Here is a 13,311-nt window from a genome sequence, read left to right as displayed (position 1 = left end):
TTAGATGGACACTGACTGGTTTTCTAATCGGGCCTCGTTACGTAGTTCCCTCTCGCATTTCAGCCAGCAGATCATACCAGCCCTTTCTAAACACAAAGTACAGTTGTCACGACTTGTCCAAGGCACCTGCTTTCTTTATTAAAACCCACTGTTTGTTCAGTGAAGCACTGAAAAAATAAATAAATAATGTTTTGGGAATTTATATCCTAATATGTGTAATGTAATGAACTCCTTCAGACCCTGCGTTGTAATGGACATCACATGGTGGTTTGTTTCTATGTTAATGACTGAGTTTACATGAACACCATAATCCTGTATTAAGCGGCTCATGCTCAATATTCACAAGATTCAAGATTCAAGATAGCTTTATTGTCTGTCACAGAGTGACAGAAATCCTCCTTCGACAGGCAGAAGTGCAGTTCAAGAATACATTTCCACATTAAAAACACACATAGGTCACATACATTAATACTAGGGATGTCCCGATCCCACTTTTTCACTACCGATACCGATACCGATACCTGGGCTTCGGGTATCTGCGATACCGATACCGATCCGATATTTGTATACATTTTTTGACCCCTGAATAATAACAAATACCTCCCCAGTATATAGTCCACACCAACAACAGTTAAATTAAAGACTGCCAGCCTTTATTAAAGCAACAAATGCGACGTGTTGTGGATTGGAACTACGGATCATAAGCTTTCAAATGATGTGTCATACATTTCAGGGGATAACACTATCTTAATGAAACTTTGATATACCTTAAAGTAGTCAGTGTGCTGCTTGAATAACAGTATAGATTTATTGTCCATTGAAAATGACTCAGTACACAGCTGTTAATGTCTAAACAGCTGGCAACAAAAGTGAGTACACCCCATAGTGAACATGTCTAAATTGTGCCCAAAGTGTCAATATTTTGTGTGACCACTGACCACCATTGTTATCTAGCACTGCTTTAACCCTCCTGGGCATGGAATTCACCAGAGTTGCACAGGTTGCTTCTGGAATCTTCTTCCACTCCTCCATGACGACATCACGGAGCCCACGGATGTTGGACACCTTGCACTCCTCCACCTTCCTCTTGAGGATGCCCCACATGTGCTCAATTGGGTTTAGGTCTGGAGACATACTTGGCCAGTCCATCACCTTAACCTTTAGCTTCTTCAGCAAGGCCATTGTCATCTTGGAGGTGTGTTTAGGGTCATTATCATGTTGGAAAACTGCCCTAAAAAAACGGCCCAGTTTCCGAAGAGAGGGGATCATGCTCTGCTGCAGGATGTCACAGTATATATTGGAATTCATGTGTCCCTCAATGAAATGCGGCACTCATGCAGCCCCAGACCATGATGCTGCCACCACCATGCTTGACTGTAGGCAAAACACATTTGTCTTGGTACTCCTCACCAGGGTGCCGCCACACACGCCGGACACCATCTGACCCAAACAGGTTTATTTTGGTCTCATCAGACCACAGGACATGGTTCCAGTAACTCATGTTCTTGGATTCATTGTCTTCAGCAAACTGTTTGCGGGCTTTCTTATGCATCGGTTTCAGAAGAGGCTTCTGTCTGGGGCGACGGCCATACAAACCGATTTGATGCAGTGTGCGGCGTATGGTCTGGGCACTGACAGGCTGACATCCCACTTCTGCAACCTCTGCAGCAATGCTGGAGGCACTCGCACGTCTATTTTTGGAAACCAACCTCTGGATATGACGCTGAGCACGTGGACTCAACTTCTTTGGTCGACCCTGGCGAGGCCTGTTCCGAGTGGAACCTGTCCTGGAAAACCGCTGTATGATCTTAGCCACTGTGCTGCAACTCATTTTCAGGGTGTTGGCAATCTTCTTATAGCGAAGGCCATCTTTGTGAAGCGCAATAATCCTTTTTTTCAGTCGCTCAGAGAGTTCCTTGCCAGGAGGTGCCATGTTGTCCAGCATTCAGAGAGAATTGTGCCCAAAACACCAAATTTAACAGTACCTGCTTATCATTTACACCTGAATCCTTGTAACACTAACGAGTCACATGACACCAGGGCGGGAAAACAACATTATTGGGCACAATTAGGACATGTTCACTATGGGGTTTACTCACTTTTGTTGCCAGCTGTTTAGACATTAACAGCTGTGTACTGAGTAATTTTCAAAGGACAATAAATCTATACTGTTATTCAAGCAGCACACTGACTACTTTAAGTTATATAAAAGTTTCAGTAGGATAATGTTATCCCCTGAAAGGATATAACAGAATATTTGCAAAAATCTAAAGGGTGTACTCACTTTTGAGATATACTGTAAATACAACACGACGACGACCCCGATGAAATACCACCTGCAAACAGTACATCCGACCCTTATTGCTCCTTCGCTACCTTCTCAGCCCTCCATCACGTCTCATCTAATACGCGGGAGGTGTGATGCACAACGAGAAGAGAAAGTAACAATAGCCATCTGCAAATTAATCGAAACAGATATTCTGCCGCTCAGTTTTGTCGAGGGTAGAGGATTTTGTGCGCTCATGCAAAAAAAAAAATCGAAATGCTTTGTGAAATGGAATGCCTGGAAGGCATAACGTTTTTTCCCCAAGGAAAACATGCTTGTTATTTCTGCCCTAGGCGTTTTAATGAAAAAAAAGCGTATCAATTAATCGATAATTGATCGTTATTTCTTGTGATTATCGAAAAAGAAATGTTGATCGTTTGCCCAGCCCTAGTACGCAAAGCGCAGGTAGGCAAAGCTTTATAAATGAGGCCCCAGGTCCTTCCTGACTGATTTTTCACTCGTTTTGCGTTTTGCTAGAGCCCTCGTCACTACTGGCAGCCAGGGGCGCCACCAGGGGTTTTGGGCCCCATGAACAGATATGACAATGTGCCCTTATGAAGCACACGTGCAAACATTTGTGCAGGAGGTTGAAACATTACTTATACATTGCATACAGTGCGGAATTCACTATTTGATGCAAGACTACCCTCTATATGTAATATGCTAAAGGCCATCTTAGTCAAATGTAATTTTAATGGTAACAATATTAACATTAATGAATAACTTAAAATAAATATAACTTAAATAGGTTAATAATTTAATGTAAAAATATTTGTACCTACGGTTGTAATAATTTCAGTCACAGGCCCTTAGGGCTAAATTACATCGCAAGCGTCAACCTTTGAGAGAGAGACTTTAATGAACCCAAAACTTGACTGTGAAACTCAACTTTCTCTAGTCTCTTCCTCTACCCTCCCATCTCTAGTCTCTTCCTCTACCCTCCCATCTCTAGTCTCTTCCTCTACCCTCCCATCTCTAGTCTCTTCCTCTGCCCTCCCATCTCTAGTCTCTTCCTCTGCCCTCCCATCTCTAGTCTCTTCCTCCACCCTCCCATCTCTAGTCTCTTCCTCTACCCTCCCATCTCTAGTCTCTTCCTCTACCCTCCCATCTCTAGTCTCTTCCTCTATCCTCCCATCTCTAGTCTCTTCCTCTACCCTCCCATCTCTTCCTCTATCCTCCCATCTCTAGTCTCTTCCTCCACCCTCCCATCTCTAGTCTCTTCCTCTACCCTCCCATCTCTTCCTCTATCCTCCCATCTCTAGTCTCTTCCTCTATCCTCCCATCTCTAGTCTCTTCCTCCACCCTCCCATCTCTAGTCTCTTCCTCTATCCTCCCATCTCTAGTCTCTTCCTCCACCCTCCCATCTCTAGTCTCTTCCTCCACCCTCCCATCTCTAGTCTCTTCCTCTACCCTCCCATATCTAGTCTCTTTCTCTACCCTCCCATCTCTAGTCTCTTCCTCTACCCTCCCATCTCTAGTCTCTTCCTATACCCTCCCATCTCTAGTCTCTTCCTCCACCCTCCCATCTCTAGTCTCTTCCTCTACCCTCCCATCCCTAGTCTCTTCCTCCACCCTCCCATCTCTAGTCTCTTCCTCTATCCTCCCATCTCTAGTCTCTTCCTCTACCCTCCCATCTCTAGTCTCTTTCTCTCACCAGTGTAATTTAGGCGTTAGAATCGTCCTAACTTTCCCCTCAGGAGAATATATTTATTTTAGGATACAGGCATATTCTCTCTCATTCCAGCTCGCAACAAACTCCAACCCAACAACAAGATCTTTTCACAGACAGAAACATAAGCACCCATCTCACAGTTGTTGACATTCCCCATCAGACCATCTTGCAGATTCACCCCCCCCCCCCCACACACACACACACACAAGGGACCTTGACGACTCTAACTCCTCCAGACAAGGCCCAGTGCTAGCTGAGTCAGCAGATGATCAGATGTGTTCTCAAAACATTGTTAGAATTCTTTTGGAAGGCAGTTATTTGTAGAGTGACCCTGAGTAATATTCCACCAGATTTCTAAGCTACCTTATAATTAATACACAATGGATGTATAATGGATACACAATGGATATATAATTAATAGAAATATTGATCAAATCTAACAATCCTCCCTATGATTCTAACACCAAATACCGAATCAGAAATAAAGATGAAAAATATATATATATATATAAGCACATAACATATAGTCATTCATTATTACTTCATGGTTGAATCTAACTTTCAGCCAGGCTTCATTTTCTTGACAAGTAAAACAAAAATCCAACTAGCAATAGGGAGGAGGCGTTTCACTGCCCTCTCTGCCGCCTTCCTCGTTCACACTGAGCACATGTGACAGACGTGACGCCGTGGCGAACGTTATGCTGCTTGCAGCATCATCCAGCTGACCGGTTTGGTCGTGTCACTGATGGTCTAGGGACGCATATCATGGACTTCTAAGGAAGTCTTCCCTTAATTTCTGTATTTATAGATTGTACACTCATAATGGAAAATGGTCTAACAGGTGGCCAACTAAGGCCAAAGGTGGGGGCCAGAGGAGGACATGTATAATTATGTGCCATTTTATATAAATATATGCATATCTTTGTATGGACAGCATGGTGGCTTGTGTTGTGGTGGGTGCATTCACACCTATAGTGGCGCTTTTCCATTATCGGCCCGGATCGCTTCGGGTCGGTTCGGGTCAGCACGCTTCGGCCCGCTTTTGAACAGTTCTGGTTTTCCACTATACACAACAGACCAGGAACTAGTAGGAGGAGTAGGAGATAGTAGGCGGAGTTACGCGTCATAAAAGCGCGCCATGGTGGTGACATATATTTTCACGAGACACAACACAGCCACAACAATAGCGACATGGAGGAACTTGAAGCTATTGTATACTTTTTCCTCGGCATGTGGTATATTACTAACCGTGATTTTTTTTGGAGAGAAAGAGAGAGAGGAAGCTATGTACACATAATAAAGTCATGTTTTTTGAACCCTTAAAACCACTGCCTTCACTTGTCTGCTTTATGAACTGTAGTATCATTGTGTGCCGTGTTATTCACGGACAAACACGGTGCCCTTTGCGGGTTAATAACTTTGGATTACCGTGGGTTAGGATAACAATTCAAACGTGTCCGGATAGGGGAGAGGACAGGGAATCCAAAACAATTTGAATGGTGTCGATCCTACACTCCTATCACGGTCGACAGCGCGGAGCGAATTCCCTGGTAAAACTTTTCTCTGCCCCCGCTGTCAACAGGAGTTTCATCCAGCAGCAAGCGCTGCTTTGCGGGTTAATAACTTTGGATTACCGTGGGTTAGGATAACAATTCAAATCTGTCCGGATAGGGGAGAGGACAGGGAATCCAAAACCATTTGAATGGTGTCGATCCTACACTCCTATCACGGTCGACAGCGCGGAGCGAATTCCCTGGTAAAACTTTTCTCTGCCCCCGCTGTCAACAGGAGTTTCATCCAGCAGCAAGCGGTGCTTTGCGGGTTAATAACTTTGGATTACCGTGGGTTAGGATAACAATTCAAATGTGTCCGGATAGGGGAGAGGACAGGGAATCCAAAACCATTTGAATGGTGTCGATCCTACACTCCTATCACGGTCGACAGCGCGGAGCGAATTCCCTGGTAAAACTTTTCTCTGCCCCCGCTGTCAACAGGAGTTTCATCCAGCAGCAAGCGGTGCTTTGCGGGTTAATAACTTTGGATTACCGTGGGTTAGGATAACAATTCAAACGTGTCCGGAGGGGGAGAGGACAGGGAATCCAAAACCATTTGAATGGTGTCGATCCTACACTCCTATCACGATCGACAGCGCGGAGCGAATTCCCTGGTAAAACTTTTCTCTGCCCCCGCTGTCAACAGGAGTTTCATCCAGCAGCAAGCGGTGCTTTGCGGGTTAATAACTTTGGATTACCGTGGGTTATTGTCATGTACTTATACTACCACCCTGTGGGGCATCCGGGTACTGCCTAGTATATATGTATGACGTGTGTTCCGTTTCCGTTGTCGACTAATAAAGTTACCACCATTACAGTAACACGGTCTCCAGCCCCTGCTTGCTCTACTATATAGAAAGTATATTTAGTTATATCAACATACCTAGTTAGGATATAACAAGTGGCGACGAGGATCGGCGAGACTTACGTGTGTTTTCGTCGGTTTAGTAGAGTTAGTAGAGTTAGGAGACGTTACGACGGAGCCAGGCTACCAAGGTATGCTAACAACATTAGCATTGCTAGCACCGGCAGTGAAAGCGACGCATGTCTGACGGCGAACAGCGGCAGCCAGCTGAACCAGCCAGCCTATCCCAGCTGTTATTATGGCGGGGATATTGGGAAGCATCGGCCCCTTTGAGGAAGGTACGGAGCAGTGGAACTCCTACACTGAACGTTTTGAGTACTTTGCAGCAGCAAATGGCATTGAAGGGGTGAAGTTGGTGCCGACGTTTTTGAGTGTCATGGGACCTAAAGCATATAATTTGCTCCGTGCACTAGTCCAGCCTGACAAACCTGGGACTAAAAACTATGCTGCTATTGTGAAAACCCTGTCAGAGCACTTTTCACCAAAGCCCCTGGTGATTGCGGAGCGGTTTCGCTTCCATAAAAGGAACCAGGAGGAGGGGGAGTCAGTAGTGACATTTGTGGCTGCCCTTAGAAGGCTGACAGAGCATTGTGAATTTGGCAATGTACTGAACGACACCATACGGGACAGGCTCGTGTGCGGCCTCAGGAGTGAGGCTGCCCAGAAACGCCTCTTAACTGAAAGTGCACTTACCCTGGAAAGAGCTATTGAAGTGAGTGTGTCCATGGAATTAGCGACCAAGGACGCTCATCAGCTCAGTGAGAGCGGTAAGCTGCACAGAGTCTCCGCAGAGGACAGAGGTACCCAGAGCAAATGTTACAGATGCGACAAGAGTGGACATTTGGCTGCTGAGTGTTGGAGTAAGGATGTGGACTGCAGGAAGTGTGGAAAAAAAGGTCACATTGAACGGGCATGCAAAAGTAAGGGACTGATTAAAAATCCTAGTCTGGACAACAATAAGTCAAAATACAGATTCCAAAGAGACAGCCTGTGCATAGTGTACAACCTAGCCAAGCTACGGCTAATCTCAGCAGCTCATCAGACGAGGAACCTGTGTATGTCCTGTCAGTAGTGGGAGGTGCAGGGGGTTATTTCGAAACTCCACTGCTGGAGGGGAAACCAGTGCGTATGGAAATAGACACTGGGGCAGCAGTCTCTCTTATATCGTATGCTGTCTACAAAGAAACCCTGCCGCATCTGCCACTACAACCAACGAAACTCAAACTGAGAACCTACACCGGCGAGTCAGTGCCAACCAAGGGGGTCATCCATGTCACAGTCCAGGTGAATGGGCAAACCGCACACCTACCACTGTACGTCGTGGGGGGCGGCTTGTCATCTCTGCTAGGCCGTTCGTGGCTGGCGGAACTCCGACTGGACTGGCCCAAGGTTCACATGCTGAACAAAGGGGAATCCCCTCTGACTGCTATCCTGAACAAACATGCGGAGGTGTTCAAAGAGGAACTTGGAAAAATGAAGGACATCATAGTCAGTCTGAACATCAAGCCAGACAGCAGACCCAAGTTCCTGAAAGCGAGACAAGTCCCATACGCCATAAAGCCAAAAGTGGAAGCTGAGCTGGAATCATTGGTCAAGAGTGGGGTGCTGGAGCCCATCAGTCGAAGTGAGTGGGCCACTCCCATCGTACCAGTCATTAAAAAAGATACTTCGGTGAGAATCTGCGGAGATTTTAAAGTCACCCTGAACCCTGTGCTAGAGGCTGAACACTATCCACTCCCTCGCATAGAGGACCTGTTCACAGGCTTGGCTGGAGGACAAAGATTCAGCAAAATCGACCTCAACCAAGCCTACTTACAGATGCAGGTCGACGAGAAATCTAGAGACCTGCTCACCATAGTCACTCACAAGGGCCTGTACCGATACTGCAGACTACCTTTCGGGATTACGTCTGCACCGGCTCTCTTCCAGCGTGCGATGGAGCAGATACTGAGCGGCTTAGACGGGGTCCAATGTTATTTGGATGACATACTCATCACTGGAAGGACAGAACAGGAACATCTGGGGAACCTGGAGGCCACTCTGCAGCGACTGGAAGAATATGGATTAAAAGTTCGCAAGTCAAAGTGTGAGTTTTTCCAGTCTTCCGTCGAGTATCTGGGTCACGTGATTGACGCGGAGGGCTTGCACAAGGCTCCATCCAAAACCACGGGCAAGCCTGGGTATGGACTCAACAATGTGAGGCTGCGTTTGAGATAACGAAACGGGCGCTGCTGGAATCTGACGCCCTGACACATTTTGACCCCGCACTGCCCCTACAACTGGCGTGTGATGCCTCCCCATATGGGGTGGGAGCAGTTGTTTCACACATCATGCCCAGCGGGGAGGAACGGCCAATTGCATTCGCCTCCCGTACACTCAGCAAGGCTGAGAGCGGCTATGCACAAATAGAACGTGAAGCACTGGGGATTGTGTTTGGAGTAAAAAAAAATCATCACTATCTCTTTGGGAGAAAGTTTGTTCTCCTGACAGACCATCAGCCCCTCACAACAAGGCCCCACACCGGCATTCCATCCCTGGCGGCGGGAAGGATGCAAAGATGGGCCTTGTTGTTGTCTGCTCATGACTACGACATCAAATACCGCAAGTCGGAGATGCACGCCAATGCGGATGGCCTCTCGAGACTACCCCTGCCTGTGGTCCGTGCCGAGCCGACACGGACCGGCATTTTCTACTTCAGTCAAGTTGAGGAAGCGCCCATCACAGCAGCTCAAGTGAAGAGACACACCCGGAATGACCCTGTATTGTCAACGCTGATGGATGTACTGATCACCGGTAGGAGGGGAGACCTTCCCGAGCTCAAGCTCTACCTCACAAGAAGGAGTGAACTGTCTGTGCAGGCAGGATGTCTCCTCTGGGGACGCCGGGTGATTATTCCGCCTGTGTTACGGAAAAGGCTACTACTGCAGCTACATGAAGGACATAGTGGGATCGTCCGCATGAAGGAGCTTGCGAGAAGCTACTTTTGGTGGCCTGGACTGGATGGTCAGATCGAGGAGACTGTGAAAACATGTACGTCATGCCAGCAGGTGCGCTGCATGCCGCAGCCAGCTCCCCTCCATCCGTGGGATTGGCCGGAGGCACCATGGCAGCGAGTTCATGTGGACTTCGCTGGCCCGATGGAGGAGAGGATGTTCCTGGTGGTGGTTGATGCCCACAGTAAGTGGCCGGAAGTGGCGATAATGAGATCGACCACAGCAGAGAAAACCATCGAGAAACTAGGAGAGATGTTCAGTCGATTCGGGTTTCCAGAACAGCTGGTGAGCGATAACGGGCCCCAATTCGTCTCACAAGAGTTTGAGAGATTCCTGGAGGCAAATGGAGTACAACACATCCGCTCTGCCCCCTATCACCCATCCACAAATGGATTAGCAGAGAGATTTGTTCAGAGCATGAAAAACGGCCTGAAGGCCTCACAGGGACAAGGATCTCTCCACCAGCGGCTCAATAGGTTTCTGCTGTCATACAGAAATATACCGCACTCAACCACTCAAGTCACGCCGGCAGCACTTCTCATGAAGAGACAACTCCGCACCAATCTCGACCTTCTGAAACCCCCAAAGACCAAAGAGACTGTGCACCTGAAACAACAGGCTCAGGTCAAGAGACGTGAGCAGAGAGCAAAAGAAAGGACCTTCCGGCCCGGTGACCGTGTACTGGCACGTAACTATAACAACCGAGCTAAGTGGACGCCTGCTACAGTCCTGGAACAGACCGGGCCGGTGTCTTATACAGTGCGGACCAAGGATGACCTAGTCTGGAGGAGACACACCGACCAGCTTCTCGCGGGGTCTGCAACACCTGGGGAAAACACACCAGTGGTTGCTGCTGAGCCAAGCAACCGGGGCAGCCCAATCCAGAGCACACTCATCCAGGATACACCAGGTACAGTGGAGCCTGTTGACTCTGGATCCACTTTCACCGCTGTATCGGAGACAGAACTGTCGCCGTGTTCCACACCGAAAGCTGTTCCGGATACAGACAGTGTAGTTCTGCCGGATGGCCGTACTACTCATCGCCAGTCACAGAGAGAGCGGCGACCGCCGAAACGCCTGGATCTGTAGTAGGGATGTGACAGACCCTCAAGAATGGGGCATAATAATCCCCTGGGTCATGTCAGGGTTTGAGTAGTCCGTAACTCATTCCCTTAGAATAAGATGAATGGTTTATAACTAGTTAACAAAGTGATCTTGTTGTTGTGATTGGAGTTCTGAGCGATTGTTAATTTCAAGGATTTGTTAGTGAGCCTATTTGTTCATTAAGTGGGGAGGAGTTGTCATGTACTTATACTACCACCCTGTGGGGCATCCGGGTACTGCCTAGTATATATGTATGACGTGTGTTCCGTTTCCGTTGTCGACTAATAAAGTTACCACCATTACAGTAACACGGTCTCCAGCTCCTGCTTGCTCTACTATATAGAAAGTATATTTAGTTATATCAACATACCTAGTTAGGATATAACAGTTATGATAACAATTCAAACGTGTCCGGATAGGGGAGAGGACAGGGAATCCAAAACCATTTGAATGGTGTCGATCCTACACTCCTATCACGGTCGACAGCGCAGAGCGAATTCCCTGGTAAAACTTTTCTCTGCCCCCGCTGTCAACGGGAGTTTCAACCAGCAGGCGCAGTGCTGCGAGCAGCAGCGGGTGAACTCCCGGTTCATTGAGTTTACGGTTAAAAGCATAACTTCTCGGGGTGTCAGCGCGGTGGTTAAGGGCTCAAAATGACCGTATACCGATGGTGAAGTTAGCAAAGGAGTATTGTGTTTCTACCACATTCACAGCCGGTGTTATTCACGGGCAAAGACGGTGCATAATAGCGATTTTTGTGTTATGCTTGTTGTAAATAAAAGTTCTATGATGCATTAAAATGACATTAAACTAAGATAAAACGATGGTCAGCATAATTTTTCTAATCTTTATTAATAAGCTATTACAGAAACTGTAGTGACATTTTCCAAGAGCGAATGTGGTATTTCAAGATGGCGGTTAGCGAAGAAATCTATGAACATGGGATGACGATTTCCATTGACCAATCAACGGTGTGCAGCGTCACACGTCACACGCAGCCTGGCAAAAAGGTTCCGGGTCTAAATTTGGTTCCTGGTTAAGAAGGGTAGCTAAAGAAGCGACCCGAACCGACCCGAGCCGACCCGGGCCGACAAATGGAAAAGCGCCAAAGAAGCAGGCCAGCCTGGGTCGACCCGGGCTGGCCCTGTAATGGAAAAGGGGCTCTAGTTCTTTGGTCCGAATCAGGGAGTGTTTCCCCCCGAATTCGGTTCGTTTGGGCATATGTAAACACAGCAATTACACGCTGATCCGGAACAAATCAATTGGACTGAGTCCACCTAGGGAGAGTGGTCTCGGTCCGCTTGCAATCGCTCCACTACTCAACTGCTGTATTCTGCACTGTCTCATTAATATCCCAAAACTTGAGCTTGTGGTCCACCACAGCTTGTAATATGATGGACATTTTTGGGATTTATAAAAAAACAACTACTTGGCGTGAAAATGTGCGAAAATGTGAGAAATTAGCCACTGCGCTGGCAGAAGAATGAAACTGGAGAAACGCTTGGAAATTGCTACCATTGTGTAAAATAAATCAAAATATTACCTCTCACGTATTATATACACACATATATACACAAAATATATACGTGCACACTGTACATATATCTTTACTGTACACATCCTATTGATATTAATGCAAATATATTGACTTTTGTGGTGGGTTAACATAATTCACCCCCGGAACTATGGGTTGGGATTATGGTTCCGCACGGAGGGTTAAGTGCGTGGTACTCGAGTTGTTACATGAGTGTTATAGTTACTGCTTGAAGCATGTGGTCGCAGCTTGTTCATGTTTGTTAATAAACGTTTAGCTGTGACATTTGATACTCCGCCTCCGACTCCCGTCTCTCGGCACTACACTTTTTACATTCATAATCATTGCACGTAGCGCGAGGCTGAACATGAACAAGTTGAGCACCGTCCGCATTGACTTCACAGTAATGAATGTCTTCATAAGGGTAACGTTCCCGATAAGTTCAATGATTGCAATGTCCATACATACACCATGCAATGTCCATTCATGGCTTTTGCACAATGCACTGCATCTGGTTAGATGACAAACTGCGTTTCGTTGTCTTAGTTCTTGTACTCTGTCAATGAGATTGAATCTAATCTAATCTAAAATAAAATAAAATATTTTGGTAAAATAAATACAAATGGTGTCTGCAAAACAACCCCTCACAGTTTAATCTGGAATCATATTTAATTGGATCTGTAATTATTCAACAATACTTGAATAGTATTGTAGTATATTTTTGTCATAACTTACCCTTGTCTTACAAGATAGGGACCAGTTGTCCAGAACAGAGGGTCCATTTAGTGAACAGAACAACATCTTGGAATGTACGGTATGTATACATTATATATCATGGGATAGGGACATTTAGGGCATTCTCTTGTCTCTATCTAAAAAGTTCTAGTCTGTGTAAACATAGCTATGGTTAGATTGATAGACTAAGAAAGTTGAAAACAAAGTTGCAAATCTTTCTCACTGATAAGCCAGAAGGTTGAACAGCTGTATGTGTGCAAATCAATCGCTAAAGTGAGAAAAGAAAGGTCTTGCGCAAGACCTAGTATATCATGCATAACACACCCTTAATCTTGTTTCTTGCAATGTGTCAGGAAACTGACAAACCAGTAACCACCAAACATCACCCATGCTTTCGCAAGCTTTTTGATAAGAACATCTTGACCTAGGTCGTGATCCCAGAGAATGGGCATATAATAATAATAATTGGCCATTCAGTGTTTTAGGACCCACGTAAATACGCCGTAAATACGCCCAAAAGGACATTACA

This window comes from Nansenia antarctica, assembly GCF_963989245.1.
Source record: "Nansenia antarctica genome assembly, chromosome: 3".
In the NCBI taxonomy this organism is placed as follows: domain Eukaryota; kingdom Metazoa; phylum Chordata; class Actinopteri; order Argentiniformes; family Microstomatidae; genus Nansenia; species Nansenia antarctica.
The sequence above is the reverse complement of the archived record's forward strand: the minus strand, read 5'-3'. Positions refer to the sequence as shown.